This window comes from Chrysochloris asiatica, unplaced genomic scaffold, assembly GCF_000296735.1.
Source record: "Chrysochloris asiatica unplaced genomic scaffold, ChrAsi1.0 scaffold00005, whole genome shotgun sequence".
Lineage (NCBI taxonomy): Eukaryota > Metazoa > Chordata > Mammalia > Afrosoricida > Chrysochloridae > Chrysochloris > Chrysochloris asiatica.
In genome coordinates this window covers 44,119,431-44,132,941 of record NW_006408523.1, presented here as the reverse complement: position 1 = coordinate 44,132,941, position 13,511 = coordinate 44,119,431, and the positions used below count along the sequence as shown (strand labels likewise).

The window sequence follows — 13,511 nt, the reverse complement described above, 5'->3', positions numbered from 1 at the left end:
GATAGGGTTGTTATGAGTCAGAACCAATTTGACAGCACTTAACAACAGCAATGTAAGAACAGAGGGAGGTGTTAAATAGCACCCCAGTGAGACAATTACCAAATGCAGATTGTGTAACAAAAGCAACACATAAAACAAACCCAGTTTCTAAATTTTGTTTTAAATGAAAGGGAAAAAAACAGATAAGGGGGAGGAATTGATAGATCAAGAGACTTTGCTATCATTCCATTCCAAAGAAGCTCTGCATGCAGTTATGGAGTTCCCAGGGAGCCTATGCAAGAAGGTCAAGCTGAGCCCTGAACTGGGGAATGCAGAGAGCACTTACCAAGCCTACCATGTCAGCAGGAACAAGAGAGGTCATGTGGTGGGAATCAGAGGTGACTTTCATGGTTGCACTGGTTGGCTAACAGGCTTATCCAGAGCAGGAAAGACTATGGTGAGCATGCCTTTGGAGGAGTTTGCCATGGTAGTCCATGCCACATTCACCAGGATCTCAATAAAAATCTTGACTTTAGTCCTGAAGATAGAGAAAAAAATGATGGGCATATTGCAGAAGTTGCTAACCTGTTTGCAGATGCTGGCCTAGTGTGCATCACAGTTTTGTTGTTGATAAATGTCATTGAGTTGGTTCCAAGTCACAGTGACTCTATATAGGGTTTCTGAGGAGAAGCTGGTGAGATTGAATGACTGACTTTGTGGGTCAAATTGGCCTTGAGGGCCAGTGCTTATCCTACAGCACCACACCGTACAAGTTTGATATCACATTATACTCAGGATATTAGTGCAAGGCAAATTCATGAGGTGCAAGTTTACCATTTTTTAAGTACTTGTAGATGCTCCTCTGCTTATCTGTTAACAGAAAGATGCCAAAGTATGTTACAAAAGAGCACAAGCTGGAGAAATAAAAGGTCTCAATGGGATTCATTCTGAAAGCGAAAAGCCAGAGATTGCTGATTGTTACTGAAATCAGATTCTTATGATATAAATGATTGTGTTCTGAAAGGACATTTTGCCTGTGGATGCCTCTTATGAAGTGAAAGAACTGTATGTGCCAGAAAACAAACTTCATTTGGCGAAAACAGATGAAGAAACATTATCAGCAATGAGAATTAATAAAGTGGATAGGCAACGGGTACAGGTTTTGGTGGAATAATAGGCAACACTTTATGAGAGAGGGGGAGCACTTGCAGTGCCTTCAATTTGATTGTCTTCTGGATAGGGGAGTCAGTAATGTGTCAGTGCCTACAGTTCTGACAGCTAGCTACCCAGGAAGATAGAGACTAAATGGCTGTGCAGTATTTGCTCTCATGTATGAGAACCTCTGTGTGGCCATTCTTCTCAACCCCGAGGTTTTGTTTTTTTTTCAACCCTGAGTTTTTTGAGCACAGGAAATAGGGCCACCCTTACATTAAGAACAAGGAGATTAGCTGATTGGAGGAGCTCTTCAAGTCCTGACCTGAATTTATTGGAATCATGGTCTGGATCAGTGACATCTTACTCCTACTGAGCTTAAGCAGAAGTTTAAAGGTATGAACGCTGATGCTGGATTTGAATTTCAATTATACAACCCAGTGCACAATGGACATGCTCTGTTACTGCAGGATACTCATAAGCAACTTCTAGAGAGGGGCATCCTGTTCTTCTTCTCCATCCTCCTGGTGCCTGGACAAAGGGTAAAGACATTCCCTTGATGTGGCGTATGAAGCAGCATGCTGCAGTGCTGAAGGAAAGAGCCCTGAATCCTGAAACAGTGGTGGCCATCTTCTTATCTCCCATTATATAAATGGTGGGCCAACTAATTTCCAATGACATGGCAGCGCTCAGATGGTTGTGAGAACTAATTTCTATATTGTTGGCAGGAACCAATTTCTATATTGTTGGACAAGATCTGCTGGCATGCCTCATCCAGAAATGAAAGGCTGTTTATGAGCCAACTCGTGGCGCCAATGTGCTGACAATGGCCCCTGGTGTAATCACCCTGGAAACCCTTTGAGTTGCAGTTTACAACCAGAAAAAGAAGCATATGGACTACTATGACTCAGAACACCACAAAGACTTTCAATTCATTTCAGGAACTTGCATGCACAGACTTGACCGAGAAGGCCAGAAACCTCCTGAAGGTTTCGTGGTTCCAAAGGCTTAGACTGTGCTGACAGAATAGTACAAATCACTGGCGAAAGCTTAAGCTTTTTACTCCATGTCTCCACCATTGACTATTCATTGATTAACAAGAGGGGACCACACAATCACTGTTGGCTTTGCTTTGTGGTGATGTCTGTCTGGAAGAGCTTTTAAAAACAGAATTTTCCTTAGTTAGTATCAGTTTTGGTTTGCCGTATAAGTTCTGCCTGGAACAAGCATTACACACTGCTGTTTTTAATGTATCTTTTCTACCTATTATAGTGAATATTCCTATAATAAGATTTTTAAGTCTTGTTTTTTTATATATTACATTTATGCTTCTGTCTAATGATGCTTTCAACCTGTTATATGAGTTTTTGTAACTAGTTGCACACACTGAATCTCACTTGTCATCCCTTAAAAACAAAAAGAAAGCAAAAATTAATTCACCAACATCTTGCTTTGGAAATTTTGCAAGGTATCCGTAACAATTTGATTATTTTTTATATGCTGAAAATTAAGACTGCTTTCTGCTTTCCAATCAACTCTTGATCTCTCTGTTGTTGCAATCTAAAGTAATCTTATGATCTGTGTAGCCCTAGATGATCTTTCTGTATTCAATAAAATAAAATGTGGGGGGTTAAAAAATAAAAGAAAATTAAGAGACATACACATTACAATAGAAGGATCTTCTTTTAGTTTTGATACAAACAAGCGGCAAAGTTAAAGACAGAGAAATGTGAACATTTACAGGTTATTTATGATACTAAGTAACTGTTCACACAATTAAACTTAATTCAGGAAGAAACAGAAAATCTTAACAGATTTATAACAAGTACGGAGATTGAGCCAGTAATCCAAAACCTTTCAACAAAGAAAAGAACAGGAGCAGATGATGTCTAATAAAATTTGTTATACGTTTAAAGAACTAATATCAATCCTTTCAAAATTTTCAAAAACCATGCACAAATTGGCTATCATTACCTTGATTCCAAAGGCAGATAAAGACGACATTTGTTCACCAGGAAACTGAATCTAACAGCACATTTAAAAGAGTATGCACCATGAGCAAGAGGATTTAAAACAGAAATACAGGAGTGGCTAAACTTAAGAAAATCAATATTAAAAGAAGAAAGAGGGGGAAATGCACAGTCTTTTAATAATGCAGAAAAGACATCTGACAAAATCCAACACCCATTCATGATAAGTACAAAAACACTCACCAAACTAGGAATTAAAGGGAAAATTCTCAACATGATAGAGGGCATTTATGAAAAGGTCATGAGTTTTAAAAAAAAAACTGTCTTTTCTAACAGCAGTCCCTCAAACCCTGATTCTGATCTAGCCATATGCCTTAAAGGAGACATTCTTTTGCTCTGAGGTCTGGCAGGTGCAGGAGATCAGAATCTATCCCCAGAGGGTCTTTCCACTCTGGTCAGACAGATACAAGAGGTGATAGCTGACACCCGTAGGGTCTTACTACACTATTGCTTTATTGAAAATGCTTTACAGTGGACCGGCAGAAACAAACATGGTTGAGAAAGCAATGTTAACAGCAAGTTACCTGAAAAACTTGTCCTGCCACTGTCCTGTGATCTTCCTGTAATCAACTGACCTGTAATCAATTAGCCAGTCATATTAATCCCACATATGTGTTGTCTGCCTATCCTTGCTAAATCCCCTCTTTTAGATACTCCATCTTTGTTTTTCAGCCAGTTATGATTATATAACTTTTCATTCCTGTTTCAACTGTACAAAAACGTTGTCTTCCTCATTATCCAGTGGAGTTGCCATCTTCACTCTATGAAACTGGATATCTTCCCAGTCTGTACCGTCTCTATCCCTCAATAAACCTCTGTTACTTCCATTTTAAGTAGACTCTGTGATGTTGCTCCACAATAAGCTATAGTAATAACAATATAGAAGTCATTCTTTGCAGAATTGCTGGGGCTTCCTGCTTTTAATAGTGCTCAAACAGAAGCTGACACTGGCCAAGCTCTCCGCAACTGGTCACTCCCAGCCAGCCTTCCATCACCTCTTCACAGCAGCGCCCTGGGATACCACAAGGCTCTCTGCCACCACTTCAGTGCCATGAAGCTACCACTCTCTCTCCTAAACCACCACTATGACCACCGTGTCCCCAGAACTGCAACTAGGACTCAGAGGTCACTATCAACTGCGAGATCAACGTGGAGTTGTATGCCTTTTGTCTATAAGACATAGGTAACTGTCATACTTATTTCTTACCACATCAATGTGGTATGGCTGGAAGGATTTTGCCGAATAGTTTCTTCACCAATCTCAGAGAACAGGGAACACACTAAGAAACCAATGAAGAGGTGGCTAAATCTTCCTTCAGGATATCCAGAAACCAGACAGTGATGGCGGGAAAGCAGGCTGAATGCAATGGAGTGTGTGCTACACTTGGAAAAAAGCATGAATCAGTCATTAGTGGAACTGTACAAACTGGCCACTGACAAGACCTCACTTGTGACCTCACTGAGACACAATATCTAAATAAACAAGTGAAATCCACCAAAGAATTGGGTGACTAAGTAACCAACTTGAGAACCATGAGGGCTTCTGAATCTAGCCTAGCAGAGAATCTCTTTGGCAAACTCACCCTGGGTGACAACACTGGAAAAAGTTAGGCTTTAGCCTGGTTCTCCCATAGTCAGAAAGGTAACTTCTGTGGCCATTAAGACGACACATGCATATTGGGTTTATCTTTTCTATAACAGGGTAAAGAACCCTGTTGGCATGCTGGGTTATGCAGTGGGCTGCTAACTACAAGGTTGGTGGTTCAAACCCACCAGCAGCAGCTCGGCATAAGAAAGATAAAGCTGTCTGTTCCCATAAATATTTAGTTTTGGCAATCCTTAAGGATCAAGACTACTCTGCCCAATAGAGTTTCTGTGAGTCAAAATCAACTTGAAAAGAGTTGATTTTTCTATAAATTATGCCAAAGCATCCAAGTTCTTTCGTGTGTACAATTCCTTCCTATAAAATAAGTTAAAAATAAGTTAAAAACAACTCCAACTGTTGTTTTGGAGATCTTGGGGTGGGTCAGAAATCTACCTTGGCCAAGTTCTTTGAGTACCACAGTTTCACTCTCAATCACAATACAATGAAACTCAAGAAAATTTGGATTCGTTAAACTCATTAGTTTGAGAAAGAAAAAAAAAGAACAATGTGGAAAAGCCAGTCCTCAAATTTACATGGACCACAAAGGGTCCTGAATAGCCAAACCAATCTTGAAAAAGAACAAAGTAGGAAGACTCATAAATCTTCATTCCAAAACATACTATGTTGCTGTTGTTGACACATCCATTGAGTTGATTCCGACTCATTGCGACCTTATTCACAACAGAGTGAAACACTTCCCAGTGTGTCATCCTCACAATCATTGGTAAACTTGAGTTGATTGCTGCTGCCACTGTGCCAATCCATTTGTTGGAGGTCTTCCTCTGTTTTTCTGAGCCTCCACTTTACCAAGTATGATGTCCTTCTGCAGGGATTAGTCCCTCCTGATAATGTGTCCAAAGAATAAGAGATGAAGTCTCGACATCCTGACTTCTAATGAGTATTCTGGCTGTACTTCTTCCAAAACAACTTTGTTGGTTGTTTTAGCAGTCAGTGATACTTTTAATATTCTTCTTCAACACAACTCAAGTAAGTCCATTCTTCTACAGTCTTCTTATTCATTGTCCAACTTTCATACACATATGAAGCTATTGAAAATACCATGGCTTGGGTCAGGCGCACCTTAGTCCTCCAACTGACATCTTTGCTCTTGAACTCTTTAAAGAGGCCTTGTGCAGCAGATCCTTCTAATGCAATACGTTGTTTGATTACTTTACTGCTGCTTCCATGAGTGTTGATAGAGAATCCAAGTGAAATGAAGTCTTTGACAACTTCAACCTTTTCTCCAAGCTGTTATTTATTGGTCTAGTGTTGAGGATTTTTTCAAAACTACAATAATCAAAACAGTGTGACACTAATATAATGACATACATATACCAACCAACCTACAAGTTACCATCAAGGTGATTCCCACTCAGAGCAACCCGATGAGTGCAGAGTAGAACTCTATAGTTTCAAGACTGTGACCTTTCCAAACCAGACTGCTAAGGCTTTTTTCTGAAATGGGTGAGTTCAAACCACCAACTGTCAAATGGTAAACACTTCATGCCATTCAGACATTCCCAATAACCAGCACTCTTCAGAGACCCCATGTAGGGTTGCTATAAGTTAGACTGAATTCCTTAGCACTTAACAACAACAACAAATGATAGACATATAGACTAATGTAATGGAATAGAATTGAGAGTCCAGAAATAAATTCATACATCTATGATCAATTTAGAGTCCTGGTGTGCCAGGATAAGCACTGGACCATAAAGTCAGTCTGAACTGTGAGGTCAGCGGTTGAAATTAACCAGCCACTTCCCAAAGCCCTATCGAGGGTCGCAATGAGTCGGACCTGATCTGATAGCACTTAACCACAACAAGAATCAATTGATTTTTGACAAACTGATTTAGTCTATTAAATGGGACAAAAGTCTCTTTAACATAGTTCTGGAACAACTGGATTTCCACATGCAAAAGAACAAAGCTAGAGCCATATTGCATATCATATATAAAAATCAACTCAAAATGGATCAAGGATCAAAATATGAGAACTAAAACCATAAAACTCTTAGAAGAAAGCATAATAGTAATTCTTTAGGATCTAATTTTTGTTTAACTATCCTTAGATATGACAATAAAAGCATGAGCAGCAAATGACAAAACAGATACATTGGACTTAATAAAAAATAAAAACAAGGACTTTATCAACAAAATTATGAGTTGTTATTGTTGTTGTTGTTAGGTGCCATCGAGGCAGTTCTGACCCATAGTGACCCTATATACAAAAGAATATAACCCCCTCAGTCCTATGTCATCCTCACAGCTGCTGCTGCACCTGAGCCCACTGCTGCTGCCACTGCACCAATCCATCTCTTTGGGGGTCTTCCCTTTTTCTTTGACCCTCTACTTTACCAAGCATGATACCCTTCTCCAGGGACTGGGCCCTCCTGATAATATATCCAAAGTATGAGAGACCAAGTCTGGCCATCTTGGCTTCTGAGCAGCATTCTGGCTGTATGTCTTCCAGCACAGATTTGTTTGTTCTTATGGCAGTCCATGGTACCTTTAATATTCTCCTCCAACACCAAAATTCAAATGCATCAATTCTTCGAGCATCTTTATTCACAACCTACAAATTGGGAGAAAATGTTCAGACACTAGAATTTTCTGATAAGAATTTAATAACCAGAGTATATAAAGAATCCCTACAATTAAAAACGCAAACAACTCACTCAAAAGTGGGCAAAAGTCAAGTGCTAACCTTTGCATCAGTGGGCATTGGATTCTTAAAGACATTTTAAACCATGAAGAACTTTGAAAATGTGTGAAGGGTTATAAATCAGACACAAAGAGATAAATGGTGTACAAGTCCACTTACACAAAATAATTATCAATAATAGGCAAATTTGTAGAGACAGAAAGTAGATTAGAGGGTGTTAGAGTCTTGGGGAAGGGAAAAGGAGTGTTATTGCTTAATAGAAACAAACTTCCCACTGGGAATGATGAAAATGTTGGCGAAAAGTGGCGATCGTTGCCTAACATTGTAAATACATGGCATGGAATTGTACACTTAAAATGGTTTAAACGGCAAATTATTTTTGTTATATTTTACTATATTTTTAAAACACAAGCTACAGATATATATTTTACATTTTTTAATGAAGAAAATAACCTAAAATTTTAACTGTGGTTATTTTAGGATGTTGGTATTGTGGAATTTGTTGTCATATTTATTATCTTTTTCATATGTGGTGCTGTAGGAGCCATAGGCAGGTTTGAAATGCAAGGTCGACAGTTCAAACTCACCAGCTGCTCCTCAGAAACCCTACACAGGGTCATTATGAGTCACAACCGACTTGATGGCATTTAACAACAATAATAACAATATATCATATTTTATATGATGAAAATATACTTTAAACAAACAAAAAACCTTGAACTGATGGAATATAAATAATAAATATTTGTTATGTTTTAAGTGGGACAGTTATATGATTTTCTTTAAAATTCTAAAATATTTGTAGATCACATGATAAGATGAATGGGATTTGCTTAAAAATTGTTGAGGTAAGGTAGAAGCAAAACAAGATGAGCTATTTACTCCTAACTGTTGGTTAGCCAGATGATGTGATGGGAGAGTTGAGTTCATTATATTACTGTCTCTTCTATTATTTGTGTGATAATTTCCACAGTAATATGTTTCTATTCTAGGAATTTGCCATGTCTTATAAAAACAATCAAAAGACCTTGGCATTTTTAACTTACAGAAAGATTTGTTATTATTCCACATTGGAAAACTAAGATACATTAAACAAGCAATTTTAATCATACAACTGGGGTGAATCAGACACACTGCCAGAATTGAAGTATACATTTACTCAGATGATGTGTTTTTTGTATTTTGATTAGAGATACATGAATTGGTAAGCAGCTAGTTTCATAATTATACTGGCAGTAAACTATGCTGGTTTAATTCCAGCAAATTTCCAGAAGTACTCTTACACCCGTATCATTTGAAATACTAACTTGGCTTCAATGCCAGACTAAAATATTTTAAATACTTTTAAAAGAACTTGAGGGAAATATAGGACAGAAGGACTTGTTGCAATACACACACACACACACACACACACACATGAAAATCTCATGCCATGCTGTACATTTGAAGGCAGAAATTATTACTTTTCTGAATGAGAAATATAAGTAAATTAGCAAAATAATAAAACCAAGTAGTTATCTTTTTAAAATGTCTTATTTTTCATTGTCGATTATATGCCCATTGTTAAAACTTTCTACAGTATCATTGAGTATGTAGTAAATGTGGTTGTTTTCTTTAGAGTCACACATCTAGTGGTCCAGCAAATTTATTTTGTTTGGTTCCCACAGAGTAATTATCTTTATTGTGTTGTCGTTGTTGTTAGGTGCCATTGAGTCGGTACCGACCCATAGTGACCTTATGCACAGCAGAATGAAACACTGCCCGATCCTGGGCCAACCTCACTACTGTTGCCACGCTTGAGTCCATCAATGCTGCTACTTGGCCAATCCATCTCGTTTGGGGTCTTCCTCTTTTTCTCCGACCCTCCACCTTATCAAACATGATATCCTTCTCCAGTGACTGATCCCTCCTGACAATATGTCTGAAGTATGAGAGACAAAGTTTGGCCATCTTGGTCTCCAAGGAGCACTCTGGCTGCACTTCTTCCAAAATGGATCTGTTGGCTCTTTTGGAAGCCAAGGCACTTTCAATATTCTCCTCCAACACCATAACTCAAATGTGTCAATTCTCCTACGATCTTCCTTATTTACTGTCCAGCTTTCGCATCCATATGAGGTTATTGAAAATACCATGGCTTTGAACTCTTTAAAGAGGCCTTGTGCAGCAGATCCTTCTAATGCAATACATCGTTTGATTTCTTGACTGCTGCTTCCGTGAGTTTTGATAGTTGATCCAAGAATGAAGTCCTTGACGACTCAATCTTTTCTCCATTGATAAGAATGTTGTTTATTGGTCCAGTGGTGAGGATTTTTGTTTTCTTTACATTGAGATGTAATCCATACCAAAGTCTGTGCTCTTGATCTTCATCAATAAATGTTTTAAGTCCTTTTCACTTTCAGCAAGCAAGGTTGTATCATCTGCATATCGCAGGCTGTTAATGGGTCTTCCTCCAATCCTGATGCCACGTTTTTCTTCATAGAACCCAGCTTTTGGTCCCTCAAAAAATTGGAGGACCTGGAAACTCTGCCTTCAGCAATTGGTTAGAGCTGAATAGTAATTGCTCCCTTTAAGGTGGGGTTTGAATACGACTTAGAAATGCACACACACACACTGAATGCCTCTTCACTTGAAGCAGATTGCTTCTTTCAGGGTCTTTTCCCACAGACATTTGAGTATGAGATCCCTCTTCTACTCAACATGTTGTTGCTGTTAAGGGCTCCTGAGGCCATTCCAAGTCACAGCAACCTTGTGAATAACAAAACATTGCCCAGTCTTGTGCCATCTTAATAATCCAGTCAATATTATTGTTGTTAAGTGCCGTTGAGTCAGTTCCAACTCACAGCAATCCACGCAGGGTTTTTGAGGAGCTGCTGGTGGATTTGAACTTCTGGCCTTTCAGTTAGCAGTCCAGTGCTTATCTTACAGCACCACACCAGGACTCCTACACAATATAATGAGGTGCTTTTATTCACATCTCTTAAAAATCCACTGACGAAATTTCAGCCCTTTCAAACTTGATTTGTGTTAAGTGTACCTTAAAAATATAAAATAAAACTGTGTCCATGCTCAAATATGGAGTCCTAGTGTGACTCTGCAGGATAATGCACTGGACTGCAAGGTCAATGTGAGCCACAAGGTCAGCAGTTCAAACCTACCAGCCGCTCCTTGGAAACTCTATACAAGGTCGCTATGAGTCAGAACTGACTTGATGGAGCTTAAAAACAACAATGATTAAATATAAGTGTGTTTACTAAGGTAACAAAGAATATGTCAAGGTAAACAAATAACTCTGGTAGCGTAGTGGTTATGAATAGGGCTGCTAATCTCAAGGTCGGCAGTTTAAAACTACCAGCAGCTCGGCGGGAGAAAGATGAGGCTTTCTGCTCTTGTAAAGATGTATAGCCTCAGAAACCCTGTGCAGGGTTATCATGAGTCAGAATCGACTCCACGGTACTTAATAACAGCAATAAAAACGTCAATCAAGGGTGGGTATTATACACTGGCAAATGGTAAGAATCAACACACAGTTTAGGATGTGAGGGCTGTATATCTGTGACATTGATTTAGCAGATAAATTTGGCACAATAAATACTAATGAAAATTTCAATTGGTTAGTAAACTCATTTTTCTTGTTTTCCCTAATTAAAGGACTGAAGGATCGTTCCTTCAGAATTTAAGAAGAGTAATTATTTTAATTTTGCAGCTCCAACTGAATAAAAATTAGTGTGTTAAATGCTTTCAAAAAGACAAAGCAGTCAGCCACGCTACTTGGATCCACTACAACAAAGACATGAAAGACCAAATGAAACAAATACGAATGAAACATCCTGAGGATTCCAGAATTATAATGCCAAACCATAAGCTTCAGAGGAAAGGATAGAGAAATGGATTGAACCTCAAATAGAACAAGAAATTTGAACAGAAGTGGCAAGAGAGAAGACAGACAAGTGGACTGTCAACTGGCTTGACATGGCAGAGTCATCTTGAATCTTGCAGAGTGTGCTCTTGTGGATCGTGTGCCAGGTGCACCACCCTCAAGTCTGGAGGCACCTGAACTTCGCCTCATCAAACCAGTTGAATTCAAAGTGCGAAACATTCAGCACCCACAAATGTATAAAGATTTGACAGAGGCTATCTGTACATGGGTATTTACCTTTGCCGCAAACATATCCACGAATGCGGTAGAGTATACAGGGGGTAAAATTATGAAAACTTGTTGTTGTTGTTGTTGTTAGGTGTCATTGACTTGGTACCAACTCAGAGCGACCCTATGTACAACATAACGAAATACTACCCGGTCCTGGGCCAACCTCACAATTGTTGACACACTTGAGCCCATTAATACTGACTTGGCGGTACTTCTGACAATAGTCCATAAAGAAAATGGTCTACATCCTACCTTAATGAGTGGTGACTAGTGTCTTAAAATCTCATGAGCAGCCATCTAAGGTGCAACTATTGGTCTCTTCCTGTCTGGAGGAAAGAAGAGTGATGAAAATTGAAGGCATGAAAACAAGTAATCCAATGTTTTCAAAAAAATCATTTATACAAAAATTGCAAAGATAATAGAGTTCTCATACACCCTTCAATTAATTTCCTCTACTGTCAATATTTTATATTGCCATGACACATTTTGAAAAACTAAAATAATCATAGCAATAATATTTATATAGCACCTTTCACTGAAGGAGCTCTGGTAGCATAGCGGTTACGAATCAGGCTGCTAATCTCATGGTCAGCAGTTCTAAACTACCAGCTGTTCCGAGGGAGAAAGATGGTGCTTTCTGTTCCCATAAAGATTTGCAGCCTCGGAAACCCTGTGCAGGGTCACTATGTGTTGGAACCGACTCCATGGTTCTTAACAACAACAACAACAACTTTTCACTGAATGCCATACTTCATTTTGTTTTGCCAGTTTTTCCAGAGTCCAATTCAGGGCCACATTACATTTAGTCTTCACATCTCCCTAACCTTCTCAGGCATTGTAGTTCATCACCTTGACAGCTTTAAGAGCACTGTTGAGGCATTTTGTAGTATATCCTTTCATTTGCTTTGTTTTGTTGTTTTCCTAATGTTCTTCTCATGACTAGATCAGGAATCTGGATTTGGGAGAGAAATGTCACACACAGAAGCTGTCCTTCTTATTAAGTCAGATCAGTGGATGCTGCTGCTGGTAAATACCATTGAGTCAAATCTGATTCATAGCGGCCTTGCCTGTATAGGGCTTCTGAGGAGCAACTGGTGGGTTTGAACCACTGAACTTGTAGTCACCAAGCGGTCCAGTGCTTATCCTACAGCTCCACACCAGGACGCTATATCAGAGGACAGCCATGCAATATCTACATGACTTATCACTGGTGACAATAGCCTTGATCATTTGGTGAAGGAGGTGTTTGTCTGGTTTCTCCACAGTAATGTTACTTTCTCCCCACTCTTTACTCTGTAACTTGGAATTGAGCTACTAAATCCAATCCATTTCACAAGAAGCTATTTGTCCTAAATGTTGGTTAGCCAGATGATGTGATAGGTACATTTGGCACATTATAAAATTGTCTCTTCTAAATTTGTCTGACAATTTCCTTATTTACTTATTTTTTTACTTCTAGGAATTTACTATGTCTTATAAAAACAACCAAAGGGTAATCATATTTTTTGCTTTTTGAAGCATTTGCTATTACTCAAAGATGGGAAATTTCTACCTCCAAGATGGAGGAAGAGTCTCGACTTGAGTTACTTGAAATTTTCCTGTAAGAAAGATAAGTCCCTTGTCCCCGACTGATTAATTCAATCATTTATTTATGTCAGTATGGACTTATGGATATTTATTTTTTACTTTTGGTTATAATCTAAAACTCTGTTATTTATTTCGTTGCTAAATGTTTTCTAACTTTGGTCATTGGAGGTTCTTTCAGTTTGGCTCCTGTATCTCTGCTTCTCCACTCCCTCCCCCTGCATTTCCTTGCTTTCTGTCATTATCACAAGATGTCCCAGGCTCATCTTCTAGTCTCCTCTTCCTCCACAAGCCAATAATAGCCTTTTT

General features: G+C 38.8%; 1 pseudogene; it reads left to right on the top strand.

The window, feature by feature from the left end:
• The first annotated feature begins 253 nt into the window (after positions 1 to 253).
• LOC102818298 lies at positions 254 to 2,185 on the top strand (annotated as a pseudogene).
• The last annotated feature ends 11,326 nt before the right edge of the window (positions 2,186 to 13,511 follow it).